We start from the raw sequence: 22,872 nt of genomic DNA on the forward strand, positions 1-22,872 counted from the left end.
CTCACCATTTGAAAGTGTGTGTGGCAATCAAGCAGGTATTCAAAGTATGAACCAGTCCTGAATGGATGGTCCTGATGCTATGTGGTTATCTCTGCCACTCAACTGAGTTGCATTAGAAACCAACAAAGACAAGCAGATGGGTGATGGTCAAGTTAGATCAAAGGCCTCACTTAAGTAAGCCAATTCATGAATGGTTGAAGAAGAGCCCTGGGTCTGCCTCACTTGCCTCGAAATGCTGGGGGAAATCCCCTAGATCACATCTGTTAATTAGTGAAATATTGATTCAGCACCATGAGTTCATGGTACTAGCTTTGAGATGCAGAGAAAGAGGCTGGCAGTAGCTCAGCCTTCCTCCCTTGCCAACTCCGCTAGGACCGCTCTGAATAGCACTTCTGCATCGCAGCTCTTCCCTGGCATTGGAATGAGGAGCAAGATGCCTCCTTCATCTCCTCCCCATTCCGCCAGAGTTTCTTGAAGAACCAACATCAAGGGTGGGCATGACTGAGCTCATGATTGGGCCCACACCCAGGCAGCGTCTCATTGACAAGAGCTCCTTGGAGCTTCTTCTCTTCTTTACATTATGAACTGTTGTTCACCTTCCTCTTGCTTTGGTCCAGACAATCATGATGGTGAGAAGGAGGAGCAGTAGATGCTATTGCCTGCTTCTTTCTGGTCAAGGAAGAAAGAAATGCCAATAATAAGAAAAAAGATGGGGCACAACAGCAGTTGATGGCAGTGGTAGTGAGAAGGAAGGAAGGAAGGAAGGAAGGAAGGAACCCATTGGGAGTGTTTCACCCAAAGGTCCTCAAGAACCTGGTGCTGGGACCCATTCAGTGAAGTAGCACAATGCTACTTTACTATGCAGACCGTGCTGTATAAAGGGTCAGCTGATCGTTTTTAAAAGCTGCTGCCATTATCTGAAAGGAATGCAAAGGGGTTCCAAGTGATCAGAATCATAAAAATACAGGGGAAAATAATGTCCAACTACACCAACAAAAATAAGTCCACTGTACAAAGATGTTTCCATCCTTACTATTCATAGATCCACACTTAAAATGAGTTCTTGAAAAGTATTAAATACATTGGTAATTTAACTGTGAAAGAGGGGTGGGAAATGATGACTAATTGTAACACAAATTTGTTTAATGTATTTCTTAGTTACTTTTCAGTCTTCCCAAGCTATCAATTAACAGCTATTAAAGCCTATAGTGCATCTATCAATGCGTATTGATTTTTCACTGACTTTTCATGGGGTGGATAATGTGGTGGTAGATCTGTTATTCATTAGAAAGTGGTGATCAGATACATAACCATAGGATGGAAACTCTGAGATGTGCCCTGGATATCAACATGCAAAATGTATGTGCAAAATATCCATGTATCTTATATCTCTAAATGCCTGAGTACAAATGTCAGGTTGGCAACAGATCCCAAAGGTAGTGCAAGTAGCTAATTTTTCAGGCATGATTATTATTATTTTATTTGTTTTTAATATTTCCATCCCACTTTTCATCCAACAACCCTGTGATGTTAGGCTGAGAGTCAATGACTGGCCCCAAGTTCACCTAAGGAGCTTTATGGCAGTCGGGACTAGTACTCAAGTCACCCAGTTGTTCTAAATGTGGCATTTGTACAATAAATATAGCCAGCATGAAAAGCAGTACCCAAATAGCAGCCTTCCACTAGACCTCCTAACACAGGATTATAAGGATGAGATGGTTCTAATAACTCACATAACCTTTATCTAAATTTTTATTCTGTTCCCGTGTTCTTTCTAAGGACTTAGAATTTGGAAATAAAGCTCTGTATTGCTGTCGTCAGATAGCTTACAAAAGGATTGACTGAATTGCTCGGGCAATGCAAATTATTTGGAACAAAACTTAAATCTGCACAGCAACAACTTTCTGGGATTCCCCTTAGTTAAAATTCTGGGATGCAGGCCAGGAAAACAGCACATTTCAGGCATCCATTAGCTTGCACAGAACTGTCCCTAACAAGTTTGAGTTGATTTCTATTTTTCTCTCCAATTTTTAATTCATTCTTCTCCAGCTATGTATTTCTGTATTTGTGCTTTGACCATTACGCTTCCTGCATTGCTTTGGATTTCTCATTGTTCTACTTCCCCCTTTATTTATTGGCATTCTTTTAAAAGTATTTTTCTTCCTTTCTTGTTCTTTCCTTACTAAAGCGGAAATTTCTCTTTGCTCTGAGTATATAAACTGGATGAAACAGTGCTTTCTTTTTATCTTCCAAGTGCTTTTTAATCTAATACGTCCCTCCGCCTCGGTTGTTATCTCTGTTCTTAGCCTTTCTTCTTGTTACTCTGTTACTGGGCCCACATTTAGTTGTTCTCCTTCTTGCACCAAGCCTTGATCCTTCTTTTGTTTGCCCTCTCAAGCTGCCTGGCCTTAAATGAACAACCGCAGTGGTATGCCGCTTCGACACACCCCTCTTGGCACTGGAGCAAGAGAGACCTCATGCTATACAGGGAGCAGTTGCCAGAAATTACCTAGCTGTGGAATGACATTCACCAAATGTAGCCATAAACAAATGCTTCTGATTAGGGAAAGATGGGTCAGGCGCTTTCTTTACCGAGCATTCCAAGGTCTTGCACATTGGTATAACAAATACCATGATGCACTGGCTGTGATGTTTGGGCATGTGTAAAAGATTGACTGACGTGCATCCAGCTTTGAAAAAGAAACTGTTGAAAGTGTTACAGAAAGGAACTAAAAGAGTGCAAGTTTCAAGGGAAAGAGAGGGTTGAGGGGCATTTGATAACTGTGTGCCTAACACAGAGGCATTCTTCCTAGCAGTTTATCATGTTGCGAGGCTCAGAAAGGACGCTGTCTCAGTCTTTCATTGCTTACAAAGCCATCGCCACTCTCCCTGCTGAGAATGCCCACAATCTTGACTTTGCCATGAAGATTTCCCTGCATGAGGAGTCCAAAGAAGTCAAGAGAGAAAAGAGGGAGCACAAAATAGTGAAATGTTAGTCACAGAAATGATAGGCTGGCATTTAGCATAAAATAACCTTTCAACTCCTCACCTAGAAAAAAGCAGAAGATTGACTTGGAGTGTCATGAGACTGAAAGAGGAAGCAGAACTACTCAGAAGGGGCTCTTAGCAAAAGCTGTGGAGCGTTCAAAGAGGAGCGTGGGGATGGAGCGAAAGAACTTGAACCAAAGCATCTCATCTGGCCCAACTGCATTGTGCAAATGAACAACAAGCCTTGGCAGTTAACCAAAGACTTGTCAGAGAGCGATTCAAGAAATTGGCAGACCATTGCCATGGCCATGGTGATGCTCCTTTACCATGGGCAATGTAAGAGGCATGGCAACTTGCAAAGCAAGTGGCGATCTATGCCCAGCAACTCAGCAGAAGTGTACTTATGGCCTGCTAGAGAAACATCTACTGAGAAGCTAACCAGCCCTTCCCTCACAAATAGGCATTAAGATTAAATCAGTGCAGGCACTGGCTGATATCTGAAGAACTGCTGTAAGCTTCTTAGGAGCAATCCTGTATATGCCCACATAGGGGGTAGTTTTTCAATGGTATGTCTTAATGCCCCCAGAAAAACAAATGAAGAGAAGCTAGCAATGTGCAATAGAGAACATGTTCTGCATGCAGAAGGTCCTAGGTTCAAGCTCTGGCATTTCCAAGCATGGCTGGGAGAGACTCCACTCTGAATCCCTGAACTCTAAAGTTATGGATGGGCTGATGATTTGACCTAGGAGAAGGCACTTTTCTGCATAGCCAAGTGCCATAGCACAAGTTTTTCTTGAAAGTCCTATCATCCATCCATCCATCCATCCATCCATCCGTCCACCATTTTCCAATGCAACTTGTTGCTGCTTGTTGCTAGTCGCGAAGTCGTGTCCAACCCATCACAATCCCATGGACAACATTCCTCCAGGCCTTCCTGTTCCCCACCATCCCCCGGAATCCATGCAAGCTCATGCTGACTGCTGCAGTGACTCCATCTAGCCACCTCATTCTCTGCTGTCCCCTTCTTCTTTTGCCGTCAATTGTTCCCAGCATTAGGCTCTTCTCCAGGGAGTCCTTCCTTCTTATCAGGTGGCCAAAGTATTTAAGTTTCATCTTCAGTATCTGGCCTTCTAAAGAGTAGTCAGGGTTGATCTCCTCTAGGACTGTCTGGTTTGATCTCCTTGCAGTCTAAGGGACTTGCAGGAGTCTTCTCCAGCACTACAATTCAAAGGCCTCAATTCCTTATGGTCCAGCTTTCACAGCCATACATTGCAACTGGGAAAACCGTAGCCTTGACTATACATACTTTTGTTGGCAGGGTGATGCCTCTACTTTTTAGTATGCTGTCTAGATTTGCCATAGCTATCCTCCCCAGGAGCAAGCGTCTTTTAATTTCTTGACTGTAGTCCCCATCTGCAGTGAAAAATCCAAGTCCAGAGCCCCTTGGGCACCCAACACTGGTTGTACAGTTCTTTAGATCCAGCACTTAATTGCAGAACTGTTAGTCTGGAGAAGCCAAATGCATGATGTAAGGATCAGCCACACTCTTTGAGAGTGGAGCAGGAAGAGGCCACATGAAATATGGACATACTCTATTCCATTTTGCTGACTGTTAGGCACATGATACCTGCCATGCCTGGATTAAAATGCTTTACAGCCAGGAGGGCTGCCCTTTGAACTAGTCAAAATAAACAGTGTTCAGACTTGCTCTCCATCAATTACAGCTCAGCTCCATCCTCTGAAATGTTTGGATTAGTGTCCAGCAGACCAGGAAGCCACGACAAATCCTCTGTTATCTTTTTGTGTGTTTGTTGCTCCTGATGCTGCTTGCTTGCTGTTACCACCTCTTTCTATTACAGGTTTCTAATCAGAATTGAATTGTAGAACTTCTCCTAGGAGGAGATGTTTGTTCAAACCAGTTATCACCCTTCATGCAATCTTCTTTCCAAGTTGGGGGTTCCACTGAAAAGAGAAGAGAGGGAAGGTGGACTTTTAATGTCCTATTTGTGTTAGGTGTTCTAAACTGCTAGCCTCTCTAAGCAGTCAGCAAGCTCATTTGATAAGACTCTTTCCAAGCAGAGCAGCTGAGAGGCTAGAATTGCCAATAGGGTGACAACTGAATGTTTTTCCTAAACAACTGGGGTCAGACTGCTTAAGAGGTTCCTCCCACCACTCGGAATATGGCAGAATCTTGAGGGATATTCCTGGATTATTCAGAGCTTTTCAACACTTGGCATTCCTTACAATTGTTTATAGGTTTTGAAATAAAGTAGGAACCCTCCAGTTTTGCTTCTGGGTCTAGCCAGCTCTTTTCTCATGTTTTGTTTCTTTGTTGTTGTTGTTGTTGTTGCTGTTTTTGTTTTAGCGAAGGACTATTGCAATGTTATCTGTGACCGTGAGGAAGAAATGCCTGTTGTGTTCCTCTAGGGTTTTTGTAATGGAAAGGCAAGAAAAGAAAGGCTCAGAAGAAAGGGATCTCAACTCTGCGATGAAGTTGCAGATAGATGCAAAAAGTCCTCTGCATGGGTAAAGAGAGGGCGTCTTTGTATGACTAACCAGAGATGATGTCACCACCAGAGTATATCTGCACAGAAGTCCTTCTTAGGTGTTCAGACTGTGGAAACAGCAGTTGTATGGAGCAGGAGAACAGGCTGTGTTAGTCTTGCTCCTCTTGCCCATTGCAACTGGGAAAATGTTGTAAATCCAGGTGCCAGCCTAGCAGGAATCTGGCACCCAAGGCCTTGGGAGTCAGTCTCCTCCCTTTGTGAAGAGAACTATCTAAAATTATGGCCTCAAGGTAACCAGAGATAACAGCTGTGGCCCACTAACAACTGGCACATGGAACAAATGAGTGGCCCCAAGGACTGGGAGAGGGACCATCAGCCCACAGGTCAGCTGTCCTAGGCTGGAAGTGGGGATAAAGCCAGGCAAGAGAAAGGCTTCCTGTTCCTCTCTTGGGAGGTTCCAGTCTGCCGTTCTTGCTTCATGTTGAAGATTGCTGTCTTGAGCCTGTGGAAGGTAAAGTCCCTGTATGCATAGTTGAGGCTAGGATTTAGATTTCTTATTTTCTCTCCAAGTGGGCCAACAAGGTTGTGGGAGCTGGGCTTTCTTGGCTGGCTGTATACTATAAAGTTGCTACTGTCCATTCACCGCTTCTCCTCCCTTCCCCTATCTTCCCTGTTTTATCCCTTTGGTCTGTATGTTTTGGAATCCTCCACCCCTATATTTTATCATTTTAATAAACTGTTTGTTCTTCAAACTTGGGTGTGCCATGAGCTGGATCCAGCAACTGGTCCTGGACTGAAGGACCAAGAAAGTTCTGGGTGGGATTTTGCTCTGTTGGCCAAGAGAACAGGGAATCTCCGACAGCTTTCCATTACAAGCATACTGTGGCATTAACCAAGTTGCATGTGATGAACTGCATGCAACCTGCAATCAAAGGGCACAGGTGGGCTGACAAAGGGCACAGGTGGGCTGACAAGAAGCCCAGCACAATGGGACTGGGAGTACTGGGAGGCTGCATAGTCTGAGTTTATTTTATTCTTGGTGGTGGCATTGGTGCATCAGACCTTGTGTCCTCAGAGAGGGCTCAGGTCACCACAGCTCCAAAGCACAAAAATGCTTTTATTAACCCACAAGGCCCTGGAGGGCTGCACTTCATGTTGTAACATGCTAATCTCCCAGTTAAAATATTCCTGAAAAGCATTTTAAGGCATAAATTAAAGCTCAGGAGGCACCAAAGCTTGGTGAGCACCAAGAGAAATCTATGGCAAACTGTTGCCCAGTGGTACCAGACTGGAGATTTCAGGCTAATATCAAATCTTGGCTAGCACCTAGGACTGGGGTTCTGTTTCTCTTTCTGGGTTGCCTTTGTTTTCCTTTGAGTTTTTTCCCCATTTAATATTCTGCTTTGTTTTAATTAAGTTCCCAGTTGTAGTTCGTCTCTCTCACCATCTGGCTGCTTAATTCCCCCAACTTCTTGAATGGCTACAGCATGTACAATTTTCACTGTAATGAAATCATTGTACAGATTTTCCTTTCTAGGCGTGATCGACATTCTTTCCATTTTTGTACCAGTTCAAATGCTTGAACTCCACAATGTGCTTAGCATATGCTTTGTAGTCTTCACCTCACGCCCTAAAAGAAAAGAGAATCAAGTATAACTCACAGCTATTAAAAAAACACATCTATTTGTATAGCAGAAATCATCTTGAAATCCAATACATGGACTGCAAAGAGGTCCATATTGCTTAAAGCATTTAGCAGAGCAATAGCATTAGTTCACTATCAGTTCAACGTCAGCCTATTCTGATTAATGAGTAAATTTTGGAAAAGAAAAGAGGGCACAGAGGCTTGTGTGGGCCTTAAGAAATGTATATTAATAGTGTCAACTACTCCATCAATTATGTTGTAATGATCACAGCCACATTTGTAGGGATTAATGACTAATAGGGAGGATTAATCGCCCTGGGTAAATATGAAGGTTGTTAACCTCCATTAGTCATTAATTCACTAAGAAATGCACTGAAATGAAATTGTTATTGATGTTACGACAAACACTTTATTGGCCCTTTGTTGTTGTTCTTGTGCTTTGGGGAACAGATGGTCAACTGTGTTTTTTCATTAGGCATTTGGGCTATATCACAGTCCCCAGGTGCTATTTTTTGTCTCAGGGCTTTCAACAATCTGAACTTTTTTCTTCATATGCAGACCTGAGAAGGACCTTTAGTCATGCCATTACAACTTGGAGCTAGACTGCTCAGAGGTGATGCACAGTACATATAGAGGCCAGAATCTTTGTGGATGGAGGTTCTCTGGTGTATAATAAATGAGGGCCTGAATTCCTATTGTCCTTTGCAAGAGAGAAAGGAAGCAAAACAATTAGCAAGGAGCTGCTGTTTTCTCTGAACACAAGCGGTGCTGCTTTCTTTGACAGGTCTTCAAGGCATTCTGCTTCCATGAATTTACTTTGTGGGTGTAGCATGTACCATCCCATCCACATCCAAGAATGTGGGCAATAAGGAAAGCAGGTGGATGAAATGGCATACAGGGTAGTGGAAATCTGGTTTCAAATCCATGCACAGGCCAAGCTGGCTAAATGTGACAGTCACTGCTTTCCAGTCTAACCAACTGTACAGGTTTATATGATGATAGAACTGGGAAACTCCATGGATATTGCCTTGAAGTCCCTGGCAGAGGGGCTAGAAAAAAATATAATCTATAATAATAAGTGACTATGTCTGTCACTACATCATGCATTTGTACTGGCATAATCTTTAAAAATGATGATTCATTAGTGATGAATGATTCATCACTGACCCTGCCATCTGATGAACATTGGAATAAATGCAATAGCAAACACAAGAAATTTAACATTTTTGGCACTCTGTGGTGCTCTGGACACCTTGTATTTTCATTTATTTTCTTCTATTTCATTAAATAAATACACCTGACAGACTGTGGTCATGGGTCCCTGAGCTGGGGGAGCAAAAAAAGCCCTCCTCCACAGCTTCCCAAAGTTACCCTTGTTTAAAAGAGGTATAGTTATTTTAAAGGTTTTTAAATAGAGCATAGATGTATATCAGCTCTGAAATCAGCTCAAGCATTTTAAAAAATAAAAGAAGTCATTTGGTTTATAACTGCAATTTTAAATGGCTCTCTTTTAATCATTTGTGGGTAGAATCCTAATTATGTGCAGGCAGAAGGAAAAAAACCTAGAACTCCCAGAATTCCCCAGGCAGCCATTTTCCCCCTGTCTGAACAGTCATAGGACTGGACCTCGCATTAAGCAAACTGACCTTTTAAACCCAAGTCATGGTAGAATGGATTCAAGAAACTCTTGACACCTGTATTTTACTCTGCTTTAGCAATAGAAGGGACTTCCATGGAATGTGGGCTCTGAAGCCCAGAAGGAGAGATTTGCCATTCTAAAGGATAGAAAACGTTGTGATTCTAGATAATGATTAATAGAGAACATTGTCCATCCTCCCTTTTGGGTCTATATACGTTGGAAGTGAGCTTTTCTAGATTTGATATGGTGAGAAAAGAAACAAGGCATCTAAACATAGCAAAAAAAAAAAAGCAGCTGATACCGCTTCCACACATAATTAAAGCGGCGTTTATTTCTGTCTGCACATTTGCACCACTTTAGCACATGTAGAGCAAAAATATTCCAGTTAGGAACAGATGTGCTGCATTAGCAGCTGCATTTTGGCCTGGCTCAGATGGGATGGCTTGAATTAGTTAATGGTTTATTGGCCTTGGAATAGGCTGTGTGCCTATATACGTCTCCTCACCTCTCTTCTTTTACTCACAACAGAAATGCTATCTTGGTTTCCTAAATGATTGTTTCCCACGGTGTCTTGGAAACTGTGGTTTAAACATTCCTTCTAAACCAGGATAATGATTCTGTACTTTCAGCATTCCTGAAATGAAATCTGGAGATGCAGGACATGCAGTTGGCAAGTGCAGAAGATTTGCATCTCCTCCTTTCCACCATGTCCATGTGCCAGGATGAAGCGGTGCAGGAAATGTTCTCAGAGCAATAAGGTATATATGTCTTGTTAACTGCCCTAGAAACAGTAATACTGAAGGGAATTGTACACAATTTTTAAAAATATGTAATTTCTCTCCCCCCCCCCATTTTATCAATCTGCACAAGCATTTCACAGCACTGCACAAAAATTATTTTAATACAGCCGTAAGCTTAGGTTTAGGAGTCCTTTATTATGCATTGGCAATGAGGAGAAGGGAGGATACAAGAGGAAGTGGAAGGAAGGGAACAAGAAGGAAGTCACAAATGGATTGAAAGAAGTGAGCATCCCTGTCTTTCTGTACAATGTGTGAAAAAATGGAGGGTTCCCAGTTCACTGGCTTCACATAAGGAATCAGACCAGGTGGAGTGATGGACAGTTTGCTTGCCCTTTGCATGGATTCCTGATTCAGGGATTGACAATATCCCTGCTGGGGCCCAGGAATGTGCCTGTCCATACCCAGGAGCCACAGTTCACAGGGCTGCCCTCTATGTCATTTGGTTTGCTGCTGGCGTGTTAAGTCTCTCATCTCTATTAAATGATCAAATCTTCCTGTGATGCAGAAATGAGTTTTCCTTGCACAGAGCAGAATGCTTAGCAATTAATGTTGGGTCCTACAACAAAGCCCATCTTTTTCAACTCAGTGCATCACACTGGGCATTATGGCTCCTGAACAGCTGATGGTGATCTATCCCTTACACTGCCTTGCTGAGACACTCCTTGTTTTTGTTATTCATGCAGTTTTAGCTACGTGGTGAGCCAGCCAGGGTAAGCAAGAAGACAAAACAGGGTGTTTCATTTTCTTATAGAAGGAGACAAGGCAGCCTCACAAGCAAACAGAGTCACATATCTTATACATAACTGCTATACTTGGGTGATGAATGGCTGAAGCATTTTCTTCGGGTCCCTCTGGAAGCACAAAAACAGAATGCAAAACTACCCCATTTTTCAATGTTAACAAACTATTTGAAAGACCAGGGAGAAAAGTTAGGCTCTAAGTACATTTTTCAGTATCTTAGAACTGTACATCCCGTTTCTTTCCGCTCATGGGCCCTTAACTGCAGTCAGAGTTTCCATCCCACCCCTAGAAGCATCACACCCCCCCCCCCAGTGGCGCATTTTAAACAGATAGTACTGGGTATGGCATATTATTGTTATTCTGCATCTTAACGTTCATGGAGATTGCTCAGCTGTGATGCTTCATGTACCCACTGAAAGGTGGTCATTGAGGAGGGGCCTCTGATGACCAGAAATATACATTTAAAAGAAAGAAAGGTAAAGGGTCACCCAGTATGTAAATCACTCGATGACCCAGCACTTGATTACTCATCACAGCCAGATGTGTGGACTGTCTTCATTAAATGCACATATTTTATGTTTATTATATTTATTGCATTCATTATATTTATTGCATTCATTTTTATACTGCCCCATAACCAAACTAAGTTTAAAACCATACAAAAAAAAGACATAAAACATAAGACAAGAAAAACACAGCAGTTGCAACTGAATTCGCACAGAGGTATAGCAGCAGCATATGATACAATACAATATAAAAACTCACATTAAAAGATTAGCAGTTAAAATCCTGGGAAATACAGAATAGGACCCAGGTGCGCCACTTTGGGGAGCTCATTCCAGAGATGGGGTGCCACAACTGAAAAGGCCCTTCTGGTAGCTATCCTCCTTACCTCCTTTGGAGGGGCTTCCGGAGAAGAGCCCCAGAAAAAGATCTTAGGGTCCTGGGAGGTACATATGGGGCAAGGTGTTTCTTCAGATAGCCTGGCCCCAAGTTGTCTAAGGCTTTGAATGTTAATAATAGCGCCCTGAATTGGACCCAGACCTCAACTAGCAGCCAATGTAGTTTAGGTGACCTAGAAGTGCCATCCATGATTTTCAGTGCTATGATGCTTCAGTCCCATCTCAGGCTCCCAGTTCACCTTTCTGTCACTACAGGGTCAAGCTTCTACATGTTACCACTACTTACATGTATGGCACCTGTAAAAGGATGAAGAGATCATTCCATGACCAGATGATTAAGCATGACCAGCATTCTGTTTTTCTGATTTTCCAAATGTCCCCACAGGGGCTATATTATATGAGATCACAGGGAACTGCCTATCACAGAATTACAAGCAGTAATTATTTTTAAATCAAATTATTGCTGCCACCTCCTCAGATGGGCACCTAATATCATTCTCCCTCTAGCCTTTTAATAGGGGGATCTAAACCGCCTATAAAACCAAACCATCACCTTACCAGGTCCTTCCTATATAGCCAAACACACCATTTCCTCACAATGCTGGATCTTGAAGACTGTAGTCTTGAGTTGGGTCCCTGACTCCAGAACTGCAGTCTGCTAAGGCAGGATGAAGAGGTGTCTGGAACCCTGATGGTCCCCTTTCCCCAAGCAGTTACCCAAGTTATTGCAAAGCAATAGGGATCCACCAGAAGGGTGGATTAATAGTCAATTAATGACTATGTCTGAAGGTCCAGGAAAGGAGTACTCGGATTAAGCTGACTGGTATGATAAGAGTTTGAGAAAGAGATCAATGGAAGAGTGATTTTTAGACAAGTGGACCCTCTTTATTATTTATGAGAATGGAAAAAAGTTTAGGAAACATGAAAGCCCTTTTCTCTGCCTGGGATAATTTAATACTAGCTGACTTTGTACTTAAAAAATTGTTTCAGGGTGGCATTCAATGTGTCTACATCTAAGTCTCCAAATTCAGAAAGTCTGTAGAGATCAGGAAGAGCAGTTCTTGCCTCTGCACTCCCCTTGATCTCCCAAGCATTAGACAGATGATTACAGCCACCATACAGCCCCTCCTCCTCACAGGGAAGAGAAGCTGAGACATCCCCAGGACTCCCTGGAGAAAGGTGATGCCTCAGTCCTCCTTTCCACTCCCCTCAGCCAGCCCTCCATCATGGGGTCCCAGAGGGTGCAGGAAGAGCCATGCAGGCTGTGAGGGCAGAGGAAGGGGCCCTCAGAGGGTGCAGTGCCAGCTCTGACCTTGGAAGGCATTTCTGTCCTCAGACCTGAGCCTCTGAGCTATCCCATGGCAGCCCCAGGCAATGCCAGCAGGCCATGGAATCACAACCTCATTGCTAATATTGTTTTCCACTTTGAGATTATTCTTGATACTGCATCTTGAGCAAGGTGAACAGTATCTTGCATTATTAGGTATAATAACATCTTTATAGATTATGAAAAAAAAAAAAACAAGATCACCAGATCAGAACAGAAAAGAAATTTACTTGGTAATCTATTACCAAACAACTGCTGTAAAATAGTAATAATACCACTGCTATGGCCTAAGAAAATTCTTCAGTGGTCACTGAGATAACAACCCCGTGAGAAGTAGGCTATCCCATACTAAGGAACAGCAGCTGCGGAATTGTAAAGAGCCCAGGAAGAGGCAATACGTGCATCAAATCAGGGCCGGTGTGGCATCCGTCACATAGACATAAGCACCTTCAGAGCAGGCGCAAGAGTCTGTAGCCTTGGCACAGAAGATTAAATGCTCATAACACTTGCAGTGGTGCTTTTGCTCATCTGCAGGTGCAACAACTTATTTGCTGTGTGATTATAGTGCTAAAAGAGAAACAGCGCTGTGTTTTTTAGATATCAGAAAGCAGAAAGCATGACCACAGGACATAAAGCGAAGACGGTAAACAGGAGAAAGGTACATCTCGGAAAACAATAATAATGACTGTTTGTGCCAAATATTGGACTAGAGCAACTAATTGCACAGGTTTGTGATTTGTCCAACAGCAGACAAACAGAGAGAAAAAGAAGGAAAGATAGTGAAGGAAGGTGGGGTGAAGAAAGGCAGTCCCTGGAGAGCATGGGAGCTGGGTTACCTTTTTGTTGTCCTTCCCTAACCTCACTGCTGGCACTGTGTACTTGGAGAGGTGCCAACTTCAAAGGAAGCTGATAATGTGCTCCCCTGAACTACTGCTGTTACAAAGCAGTATTCAGGGGGTTTGTGATTCCAAACACAAGATTCAGGTCAAATGACTGCAGGTCTTCAAATTAAATTGGAAATGCATGTTTTTGTCTCCTGCCTGCTTGAAGAGAATCTTAGTCACACTCATATCTTCCCATTAAAAACAAATAAACAAACTTAATTCAGGTTTGGTTTTCCCTGTTCTTGTATCACATTGCTGACTATAAATGCATTTAAAATGTGTTTGATTAATAAAAAGGAGCCCTGCGGTAAAAGATTTTTACCACTATAGTAGAAAATTCCCTTTTCCAAAAGCATTAATTAATATTCAGCTCACCAAACTCTGGAAATGTGGGATTGGTGCTATGGATGGACTGAATCAGCAAAACTTGAGCTGATCAAAGTTCTCCAAATTCCACTTTGAAGTTTGCTCCAAGTTATGTCCCTATCAGCCACTTCATTTTTTTCTGCATGAAAATGTGTGCATATTTTGCACATGTTTCCTCTCATTATTTTTGCTGTACTGATTAATTTTGACATGTTTTCAGAAATTCACATTATTTCATGCATATTTTTCAATTGTGTACCTTCATAATGCAGTTGGGGAACCATGTTATTTAGTGCTCTCCTATTTTTAAAAAAATCAATGCAAGCAGACAATTAGGACAGTGCCGAGAAGGCTGGGATGGAACTTTGTCAATGCCAAGCTTGCTTTTTTTACTTGTGGGATGGTTGGGAGAAATTTACTTGGTGGAACATTAAAGTAGGAAAGCCCTAGTTACAGCAGTATAACCTACATCAGACCGTGTGCTAACCTCATGCTACTGGTGCAATGCCGCAGTCTCTCTCTTGAGCACCCTTCTTTGTTGATGCTTTCCCATGGCCAAAACTGGCCTTCAACTGGCCCAGCACAAGCTGTCCCATCCCATGCTTTCATAATATTTATATTTTATATTGTTTATTTATTTTATGTTGTTAATTTTAATTTTATATTGTTATTTTTGTATTTTATTGTATTTTATTGTGTTGTAAGCCGCCCCGAGGCTTCGGCAAGGGGCGGCATAGAAATGTTTTAATAAATAAATAAATAGAATGTGTGTTCAGTACGTTTGAGACCATTAGAAGTTCTGAATGCAATTTTCATCGAGGCAATTTTGACTCAGAGGAATCCACTCTTTTCAGCCTATGTTTCAGAAGACACCACTAGAGATGGTGATAGACATTTAATATGGTTCTCATTCTAATGCACACATTTATCTAATTTCACATGCTTCTGAAGAGGCTGTGTGTATCTACATGAATCAGAAGTGTTGGGTGTGAAATCTTTTGCACAAATTGTTTTTCTTGGCTCCCCTCATCTCAATAGATCCAGCTTCCCCTCTTCTCTGTCTCACTCTGTCTCTGTCTCTGTCTCTCTTTCTCTTTTGGGTGTGTGTGCCTCATTGCCATCCTATGCATGGTCTCAGAGTTGTCATGCTATGTTTAAAGAGATGTATTCCCCTGTAGGTGTGTAAAGGATTGCAGTTCTAGTCCCCAGTATTACCAGTAGCTTGTTCACGTGACTGCTATTGCAATACATCGATCTTGCTGGAGCAAGTCAAGTGTAAGCTGTTGGATAATCAAAGGACTTTCTGCTTGTGACTTTCTTTCAGGATAAGTGATGGTCTATGCAGTTCTACCATCAATGCCAGAGTAAGAAAGACTCGGTTCATGGCAAAAACATATTGAGTTACTAAAGACAGTGAAATATTGGTGTTCCCTCACCATATAAGCAGTTCCAAAGTTAGAGTGTTAATCTCACTTTAGTTGCATATTTCTTCTTGTCTCCTAGTTAAATGAATTCCATACTTGCTAGCAAAGCTAAATGGGCTAAATGTTAATGTTCATCAGATTGTACTTGTACCTACTTCAAGTGGACTAGAGCCAAAATTTAGACAACCCACAGCTGCATTCCTAAACATGTGGCAGGAACAACACTATGGCCCTTATCAAGAGGACCAGAGGACTGTTTGGATTCCCAGCTGCATGGCAAGAGGCAGTGCTCTGTTTCTCCTAACTTGCCCCCCAAGCATGGGAAAACATGCTGGCTGTTCCCAAGGTCAGGAAAGCAGCCTCAGGAAGGGGTTCCAGAAGACATTTGGAGGAACAGGGAGGGGAATTGCCTGGAGCAGCCAGTATATGAGGTAACTTGAAGCTGTTTCAGCTGCCTTCCCTCCTCCTCTGAAACTGCATCGCTAACAAAAATGCTAGTAGCCATTTTGCAAAAATGCATTGGATGTATGTGAGCCTCAGAGCCCACTAAGAGCACAATGCATGTTTAGACAGAGAAAGCGCCTACAACTCCCAGCATGCCCCAGCTAGCACAACATACATAGAATGACACCCTAAGTTGCAACTCAACTCTATTGAAATAATTGACATTTACTTTTCAAGGATTCAGGCTAATATTATCATATTGAGTGTGTGTGTGTGTTCTGTTATGTTATAATCTGGGTTGCATCTGATCAACAGACTGATAGATTTATTGTATTACTGAGTTTAATTTTTTTAATATGCTCAACCAACATCTGGCCAGCCCTCTTGGAATTCCCCAGCTAAAATATTTCTTCATTCATTATGTGGTGATAGGTGGAAATTCTAGCCTTCCTGGTAAAGTTGCCCAACAGTTAAGAGTGTTTAACTCTAATCTTCTTTAGTTATGTGGTGAATGGTAGCATCAAGTTGGAATGCCCTTCTCTCACTGGCTTCTCACAAGCTCTGTTTCTGGCAGTCTGTTAATGCACTTTTTTTCACATCTCCAGGATTAAGAAGAATATACTTGGCCTATCCCTACTACTCTACCCTATCACACATAATCCCTGCTTGAGGATACATGTCTGGAGTGAAGTGGCTTTAGACTCCAGAGAACATTTGAAATAGACTGAAACAAAGCCAGCTTTGAGCTCTTGCTTGGTCCTTCCACATAAGCTACAGTTAAGGTCCACAGCATAGTAATGCCATGATGAACTCCCTTTTTTCCTCCATGATAAATACATTTAATTAGAGATCTAATTGGTCCCTATATAATCTGGCTGCATGTTGTCCTAACAGGGCCAACTGTATCATTAGGCAGAGTGAGGCAGCGGCTTTGTGCACTCTGTTGGCAGGGCAGTGAGTGATGAAAAGGTGTTGGAGGACAGAGGGGCATATGCTATGCATTCTGAGCACACAAATCTAAGCTAGCCTGCTGTACAAGGATGTGGTGCAAGGAGCTGTCCTGTCACTGGTAGGGCTTCCTTTGAAGATGGTTCAGAAGGTGCAGTTGTGCCCAATGTGGCAACCACATTGATAGGAGGGAGAGGGATTTCTGAACATATAACAGTGATGTGGTATACTTGTGGTGGATGCCTGACCTTTTCTGAGCCTAATTCAAGAGGTTGCTTTTTTGTTTTTTAACTTAGAAAGTGTTACATGACTCAGGACCACAAAACCTGAGGGAATACTTCACCCAGTGTATGGTCCTACCCATATACTATACTCATCAACTGAAATATCTGAGGGTGTGTCAGAGGATAGCAAGAAAGGAGATGTCTGAAAGCAGAATATTTTGTTTTATTCTGCTTTACTGTCAAACTGTCCCAAGACCTTGGTAGTGGACAGTTTAAAACAGTTGTAAATAAATAAATAATCTGTCTTCATGGGGACTCCCAGATTCTGGACCAATCTTCTCAGCTATGTCCATTTGATGCCAACATGAATAAGTGAACCACCAACTGAGTCAGGTTCTGTACATGGAATGGGCTGGCGAACAACATCTTGTCCTTTAACTCAAGCAGCAAACTATGTTGGGACAGTCCTGAATGACTAGATTAGCAAGGGAGATCCTTGGCTGGGAAAAACAGGAGGATTCCATGGTAAAAGCATGGACGCTATCGCAGGTTGGTTTTATTTGGGGATCTCTACTAACATAGTGGTGGCAGCCATAGAGACATTGTGCTGGCTAACAAATTAGAGTTGGGTAAGCTTGGGACTGGTAAAAATGCATTGGAGAACATCTCTAGTTCTCATCCAAATTAGTGTTGCTTGTGGTCAAGAAGTCCAGTCAGTGATGCCAGCTAACCATCACTTTGGCTAATAGTCCAGGATGATCACTTGCTGTTTCATTATGGGAGCTAATCTCAGAAAATGGTTTCTTGATGGTTGGGAATCTTTCTCCAGTTTTCAAAATGTGATACACATCAGAGTTTAGAGGTGGTCTTAGGGGAAGAGAAGAAAATCAACAGAAAGCTGTGGGCAGTTGGACTGAGGGAAGGAGGGAGGGACCAGAGCACTGAAAATAACCTGGTTGGAAGTTCCTGGAAACTGTGGGCTCAGAGTAGGGGCGTGTGAGCTGTAGGACTTGCTGTCTTGAATCTGATATGATCTGTTCTCTCTTATATATGTGCATTTTCTCATGTCTTATTTTTTTGTAACTAAAGGAAATATTGCCAATATGCTAGATGTTTCTACCATTTCTCAGTATTGCAGCATTGTCCTTATAGTTTTTCACTACTTCAAGCCAGAGTACATAACAATAAAAATGAAACAGAAATCAGGTCATGGTTTGACATCTTTTCCATCGATATATACTGTGTGACACAATAGACAATAGACCCCATTTCATATAAAAGAAATCTGAAATACCTTTGATGAACTATTAACTAACAGTGGCATTCCTAATGACAATCAGATAATAAGACTCAGTGACATTTTCTCTAAATGTAGCCTCCTGTTGCTGTTTTATGTAAATCATTAGTTATGAATCGGAGAGCTGAATGGCAACAGCGAGCATTTTGTGTAAGTTAAATGTTAAGTGATTTCCCTCCTCCTATTAATATAAATGAAGAGAATTACAAGGGAAAATAAAGCTGTAAATACAAAGCCAACACATCAATCTCAGGCTTACTTCTTGCATAGGTTGAATTGTATGTTAATGGTCCAATATTTCCTGCTTGCCTTCGACATTCCACCCAGATTGGAAGCCTTGAAAAGAACAGAAGTTTCAGCAGCATGACTCTGATTATACTGTATAAGATGGCTGTGCTTGGTCTCATGTGGTGCCAGACTGTAGTTATATCAAGGCCACCATCTTGAATTGTACCTAGCCTTTGTTGCACATATGGCTTTGTTGTGTGGGTACAAGTCAGAAAGGCAACCCATAGAATACCAGCTTCCTCGAAGGAAGGAGAAATAGGGCAGCTTTGCAATGAGGTGAAACCCTGGACAACATTCTCCAGTGGCAAAGAGCTTTAAGATAAGTGCTCTTGGAAAAGTCCACAATGGACTCAAAGAGTTTGAATTTCTAAGACTCTGACCCACAGGTTCTACAGTGGCTTTTCCTGAGTTGCAAACCAAACTTTTGTAATTTTACATAAATTTGGTAGTGGAAAGATAGCCTAAGAATAACATGCACATTCTTAGCCTAAGAATGAAAATACACATTTTTAGGAATATTCATATTTTATTTGGAGGGGGTGTTATGCATTTTGGGGGCGGGCAGTCAATTCACATAAGTACAAAATTGTACAAATGTAAAATTTGTATAAAGTACAAATCAGCACATTTGTACAAAATCCATTTCCATGCATGAGCAGATGATCACATGCAAAACTTAGACAACAGAATGGATTTCACAATCCATCCTTCCCCATGTTCAGTGTAGAGGCTTGGTTCTTCATCTCACAGGGAATTACGGGTGCTTACCAGTGTTATCAGTGCTGTGCAAATCCTTAACACAAGTGAGTCTTCAGAGCTAAGAAGAGCCATTTCCTAGAACCATACTGGCAGGGGTCTAGCCCAGACCAAGGCTGTCCAGTTTTCGCCTGAAGATGTTTAGCAAGGAAGACCCAACATCCACCCGCTGCAACTGGTCCCAGTAATTTAATTATTCTTTCCACTTTTTAGCCCAAATCTATCCTCCTGTAACTTAAGGGGTAACTTAAGCCCATCAGATCCAGCCCTGCCCTCTTAGAGAAAAGAAAATAAGTCTTTGACCTTTTCCCTCTGTCAGCCTTTCAGGTATTTGAAGAAGGCTTATTGAGCTTTCTCCTGGCTTCAAGAGAAAGCCAGGGGACTCTTCTCCAGTCCCTCTAAACATTCATTTTATGAGAGAAACTTTTCAACAGATCCCAAAAACCATAGATCTAGGAAAGGGTTTTGATGAAGACATAGCTTATGGCTGGTCACAGCTCTACATGGCTGCAAGAAGGGTTTAAGACTGCAATTTTATACAATCTTGCCTGGGAGTATGTCCACTTGGGCTTACTTAAAGGTAAAGGTTTCCCCATGACATTAAAGTCCAGTCATGTCTGAATCTAGGGGGCAGTGCCCATCTCCTTTTCCTAGCTGAGGAAGCCAGCGTTTGTCCTCAGACAGTTTCTGTGGTCATGTGGCCAGCATGACTAAACACTGAGGTGCACGGAACGCTGTTAGCTTCCCACTGAAGAGGTACTTATTTATCTACTTGCATTTGTATGCTTTCGAACTGCAAGGAGCTGGGACAGAGCAGCTGGAGCTCACCCCGTTGTGCAGATTCAAACGGTCGACCTTTCAATCAGCCAGCCCAGCAGATCAGCAGTTTAAACCACTGTTGTTAATATAATAGGTGTTCACCTGAGACTGCAGGGTAAATTTACACTGTAGCTCTCAGATCTTTTCATGGCTGGGTTGGTTAGGAGATACAGCATCTACCTGCAGGGTGGTCCTCTGTGCTTGCAAGGCCTGACTTTTAGTTGTTTAGCATTTATGTAGGCTAAATTTAAATAGAATTCCAAGTGCTTTGAAGCCATACAGTATGTGGTTACATTCCCTAAGAAATTCAAGCCAGTAGGAACGCACTGAAGCAGATGGGATCAGAAACCATCTGCCCATTGTATATTAAACAGGAAGCACATTATTCTTTCAACCATTTCTGTATAACAGAAGCTACCTTTAACAGTGAGAGGTTCAAGTAACTAAAAGTGTGATAAATCCATAAAGGACATACAACAGTTCATCTAATATGGCAAGAATGTAAGGCTAAAATCAGAGGACTAGGCAGTCAAAACAGACATTAGTTTAAATCTTCATCTAGCACTGCCACTGGGTTCATTTCAATGCTTCCTAAAGGGTAAATGTTGGAAGGCAGTGTTGGAAGATTCCTGCCGCGCCTGTCTCCACTATCTCCCAGGCTCCTTTATATTTCATGAGCCTACTGGCTGCGCCAAAGGACTGGAGGTAGGCTGAGCTTTGCTTTTCTTGCCCACCAGCTCCAGATGTGGGACCTGAGATGTTGAATGCACTAGATAAAGGCCTTTAAACTGAGTCTCCTTTTAAGATTTAGGTAGTAGATTAGGTGTCAAGATGGGCGCTCAGATGGGAGTAACTCCTACTGAACTGAGTAGGGCTTATTTCTGAGTAGACATGCACTGGATTAAGATTTCTTCATTTCTTTTAAATGAAAAGATGATATATGAATATATGCACACATACATAAAATTTGCCTCCTTGAATTAATCAGCTTGGTAATCCACTAACATATCTTTCAGTTTTATGAAAGCAGGGCATTTGTTGCAAAGTAAAGGTATAGAATAAATAAAGATGGATTTCACTTCTGAAGCCTGACCAGTGTGTCATAAATTAATTGATGTGGTGAAATTGGAATTCTGCGATGCAGAAAATCAAAATTTTAATAGTTGAAAACTTGTTTTGCTTTTCCCCCTCGTTTGACTTATATAATGTTATACCTGACATGACTGGAATATAATACTCCACTTTTTTCAGAAGTAAAATACTAGGGACAATTGAATGTCTCCAACAAGTTTGGTTGAAGCCCCATTGGTGAGGGTGTTCAAGGATGGGCTAGACATGCACTTGGTAGGCATGTCATGAGCAGAGCTGGCTGGAGCTGGGGGTCAGACTAGATGGCCCAGGAGGTTCCTTCTGACTCACTCTGTTTCTATGTTTCTATGCATTTGTGGGTGGTGGTGGGATTGCATTACTTTTGTATCTGCCAAATGTTTTGGCATCTTCATTTCATGCATTCTCCCAATGGCTTTGTAAGGTAAATCATTATTAATTCCATTTTGCAAATAAGGAGGAAGACCACTCTAATCAGAGTAGGCATTTAAACTTGAACATGCTCCAGTAGCAATTCTGCTGGCCTCTCCAGTACTTGATATGCCCCTCTCTTATTTCTGGCAGCCCCAGACATGCTGCAAAACCAGAAAGTTTAACTACATTGTGTTTGGAGAACTAGAAGCCCATGAGCCAAATGCATCCCACAGGGCCTTCCCAGTTGATCCACTGTAACAATGGAGACTAGTTTAAAGTCTACTTAGAACAAGGGAATGATTTGGGGGAGGTAGGGTCCACAGCTAGAGAAAGAAGGGTGCATTCTCTACTTCCCATACTATGTTAGCTCCCCAGTGTTACTCCTACCTCCACATACATACAGCGCAATTGGGCTTTTAAAACACTCCCATTAGATCAAACAGGAAGCTTTTTTTCAAGCCAAACTGTTGCATGACTGGTGACACTTTTAGCCCCTTCCACTCCTAGTCTGTGGTCTAAGGAGGGTTAGCCATGAAAGCCTGTGCACTCAACACCAAAACAGACTGGGACACAGTGCTGTTAGCATAGTAACTCTGCGACTATATCGACTATATCGTATCACTGACAACTGAGATAAAGTTCTGAGCCACAGTTAAAAGCAAAATGCTGTCTTTTCTTTTCTTTTCTTTTCTTTTCTTTTCTCTTTTCTTTTCTTTTCTTTTCTTTTCTTTTCTTTTCTTTTCTTTTCTGTCTAAACAGCAGTCGATTTGCATTTCACTGGATTTAAGAAAAATTATTTTAGCTAATTAGAGAAATCAACCTTTATAACAAAGAAAACAAGAATGGTGTTTTTGAAATGAATTGAAAATGTTGCAAATATTTGTATATTTTAGAGTTAATAAAGAAAATGAGAATCATTTTCATGTAGCTGCTTGTTTAAATTAGATTTCACTGTACGTTGAAATGAAGATGGAGATATTTCTGCAACATTAGATTTTGAATTGCTTGTCATATAACAAAGAACTAACTTATAATGTTAATAGAGCAATGCAAAGAATGGAAGAACTGAAAAATATTTTTATGCAAAAAGTGAACTTGTTCCCCTGGACATCTTACAGGAACTGCTGGAGGAATTGGGATGGTCTTGAATTTAGACATTTCCTAGGAAGGTGATAGGTTGTTGCTTATCTTTCTTACAGTTACAGATCTTTGGAAATCCCTCTGTGATGACAACAAGCAAAGACATGCCTACACACACACACACACACAGAGAGAGAGAGAGAGAGAGACAGAGAGACAGAGAGAGACAGAGACAGAGACAGAGACAGAGACTGTGAACAATCAAATCCTTG

This window comes from Varanus komodoensis, unplaced genomic scaffold (assembly GCF_004798865.1).
Source record: "Varanus komodoensis strain SLA01 unplaced genomic scaffold, ASM479886v1 scaffold8, whole genome shotgun sequence".
Lineage (NCBI taxonomy): Eukaryota > Metazoa > Chordata > Lepidosauria > Squamata > Varanidae > Varanus > Varanus komodoensis.